Here is a 3,929-nt window from a genome sequence, read left to right on the forward strand (position 1 = left end):
TGTTATGACTATTTCTTTTGAGATGATAGAGTGGTTGGATTAATAGTGAGATATTATCTCCTTTACTCCATTTGAAAGTCCATATTGGTTTGTCTTTCCATTCCAACTTTTAAGTGTCATGATTGTCTCTTATGAGATGACCGAGTGGTTGGAAAAATGGGCTATTATCTCCTATATCACATTTCAAATCTCAATGGGACATCTTTGGTCCATTGTGATGTATGATCATGATCTACCTTTAAGTTTCATGATTGTCTCTTGTGAGGTGACAGAGTGGTTGGAATAGTGGGAAATTATCTCCTCTACCCATTTCAAATCTCATGGGGACATCTTTGGCCCATTGTGATAAGGCTCAAGGGGGACATATTTGATCCATTGTGATAAGACTCAAGGAATAGGCTCCCTTGCTAAGTCATAAATTTTTGGTATATTTGACTTACATGTTGTTGAATACCCTTGATGAAGTAATTATCTTACACCATATTATTGAAAAAAATTGTTTAATTCAATTAAAAAAAAGGTGAAGTGACATTTTGAAAAAGGTTGGGATATTTTTAAAAATAATTCTTTGCTTAAAAACAAAATAAATTCCATTCCTTAATCTAAAAAATATCTCAAAAATAATGAAAATTTGTTCTAAGTTTTCAAACGTCTTCCACAATGGGCTTTTAATATTTACCTAGTCATTAGTTTCTACCAAATCAATAAAAGAGCCATATATATAAAAACATCCATAACTTTGTGTGATTCAAGTTTTGAAATTCTAAAATATATTGTATTTTGCAAATGGTATTTTTCTCCATGTAAAAGTTTATTTATTTACATATAACTTTTATTTACATTCATCAATAATTAACATTTTTTTTCTTTGCAAATAACATCATATATGCTAGATAACTATCAATCCTAGAATTAGTATCGCAAGGGATATTCATACATTATTTGTTTGAGTTGGATGTTATATACTCGCACATGCTTAATCCGTATAATGCTTGGGGACACTCATTAAGAAATTTGATAGCAAGTGACATGGATCTGAATGAAGTCTCATGATCACGAAAGGGATATTCATACATTATTTGAGTTGGATGTTATATACTCGCACATGCTTAATCCCTATAATGCTTGGGGACACTCATTAATAAATTTGATAGCAAGTGACATGGATCTGAATGAAGTCTCATGATCACAAAAGAGCACAAATAATATAAAATTTTCTATCACGTCTTCTAAAGAAATGTCTTCTTGCAAACATTTTATGAACAAAACATAATGGACAACTTGGGGATGCTTCCCTCTATCTTCTATGCCCTCCTAGATACCTTTTGGTGGAAACTCCCAGGATTGTAGTAGTGCCATCTATTAGTCATCCCGTAATGATAAAAGAAATGAAATAAGCAAAGAAAGATATGCATGTAAGACTATAAAAATACCCACGGATCAGATTGCAAATCCTGACAAACCTTATACAAAGAGATCAATCCAAATATAGAACATAGAGAAACTACTTAATTAGTTGAGAAAATATGTTCTAAATGAACTTAATTTATAGGAGAAATAGAGGCTTATAGTGATAGATAGAAGATAAGAATGACAACTCAACAGAGAAGTTTAAGATTGACATCATAGTAGATAAGGATAAGCATGCTACATAATCTTACTAATTTTAAAGCTTTTTCTATTGGAACTTGAACACCCCTGAAACATAGGGAGGAAACAAAGAATAAAGAAAACAAAGAATGGGTCCAACAACGAGACCTACTTAGGTACCCATATAAAACATCTCTGAAGTAGAGAAATAGAGAAAAACCCATAGGAAAAATATCCCCCCTAAATTCACAATGATGTGAGTGCTCAAATTAGCATGGATATGAAATTGTAGATCCCATATGATCCATTGAATGGAAATAATAGAGGTGTTATGAAACCATCTCATAAAAAGATAGAAAAGATAGATCGACTTAGAAATTCGTCTTTTCAAGGGGGCAACATCCTTTACATTACATAAATGAACAATTCTTGGATGATACAAATGAAAAAACCTCATTTCTATGTATAGGAGTATAAGGGGTCACAATATAACCAAAGCCTACCTATCAATAATAATATAAGGGCATAAAAATAACAATAGTGGGCTTCTATGGGGCACAATAATAACAATATGGGAATAATAGGGGCACAATAATAACAATAAGGGATATAATGACAATAGTAATGGGGGAATCACTAGTAGTATAGGGACCTAACATGCCCCTCTCCTTCAAAATAGTGTTGTCCTCAATGCTTGAGTAGTTCTGGATGCTTTTGTATAAAATTCTCATCCTCCCATGTGGAATCTTCAATGGGTAAGTTCTTCCACTTGATGAGATACTCTAAAATTGATTGATTTCATAGCTGTCGAGTTCTTGTTTCTTTGACTGCTTCAGGTTCCAATACCATTTTTCTTTCCTCATCAAGTTCTGGCAATATTGTTCGAACTGGAAGCTTGTCACCTATAACCTTCTTTAAGCATGAAACATGGAAAACTGGGTGCACTCTGGAAGGTGCAGGAAGCTCCAATTTGTATGCCATAGTACCTATCTTTTGCAACACCTTGTACTGACCATAATACTTTGGTGATAATTTATTATCCTTCTTAGCTTGCTTGAGGGACATTTGTTTATATGGTTGTAGCTGTAGGAATACCCAATCGCCTACATCAAAACTTCTTTTGTTGCGATGTTGATCTGCCTGTTGTTTCATTCTATTCTGCACCAACGTGAGGTTATCCTTTAAGAGTTGGAGAAATTGTTGTTGATGTTCGATGTGATTTTCCATTGCTTGAACCTTAGAATTTTCTCTTAAATATGATGTGATGGATGGTGGATGATATCCATAAAGTGCCATAGATGGGGTCATTTTTGTTGCAGTATGGAAGGAATTGTTATACCACCATTCAGCCAGAGGTAACCATTTGAACCATTGTGTCTGTTTATCAGATAAAAAGCAACGAAGATATCCTTCCAAACATTTGTTTACTATCTAAGTTTTCCCGTAAGGCTGAGGATGATAAGATGAGCTATGAGCTAACTGAGTACTAAGACAAGAAAATAATTATGTCCAAAACTTTCCAATGAAAATGGCATCTCTATCGCTTACAATAATTTTTGGGTTTCCGTGTAGATTTTGAATTGTTTCCATAAATGCAGTAGAAACTGTACTCACTTTAAATGGATGAGATAATGCACAGAAGTGTGCATACTTGGTAAGTCTGTCAACTACCACCATGTAAACACTCTTTCCTTTGAACCTAGGTAAACTTGTGATAAAATCCATTGAAACCTCCTCCAAACGTTGGCTTGGAATGGATAAAGGTTGTAATAGACTTGGGGTCTTAACTTTATTTTGTTGGCAAACCAAACACTCCACCAAAAACTTTTGAATATCTGATTTAAGGCAATCCCAAAAAAAAAAATACTTCTTAACCCTGTGGTAAGTTTTTAGAAATCCTGAGTGCCCTCCTAAGGGAGAGGTGTGCAATTCCCTAAAAATATTTTGTTTGAGTTGGAAATTCTTACATAGGTATAACCGATCTTTATACCATAACGAATCATTTTCTAGCTAAATGTATCAGATGTACTTGGATATTATTGTAACTTTTGAATGAGTGCCCATACTTCTTTGTCATTCTTCCATTCATCCCTTGCTTCATTTATCTAATATTGTTTGATAATAGAGATGGTGCAAAGAAATGCTCCCACATCCTCATCCTTTCTTGAGAGTGCATCTGCCACAACATTTTTCTTCCCTTTTTTGTAGATGATTTCAAAGTCATAACCCAAGATCTTTGTGACCCATTTTTGCTGCTCTTCTAAAGATAATCTTTGTTACAAAAACTATTTAAGACCATCATGATCTATTTTTACCTTGAAGTGTCTTCCCATTAGGTA

The sequence above is a fragment of the Pinus tabuliformis genome, chromosome 5_1, assembly GCF_031772625.1.
Source record: "Pinus tabuliformis cultivar Carrire ecotype Pingquan chromosome 5_1, CPIR1, whole genome shotgun sequence".
NCBI classification, from domain to species: domain Eukaryota; kingdom Viridiplantae; phylum Streptophyta; class Pinopsida; order Pinales; family Pinaceae; genus Pinus; species Pinus tabuliformis.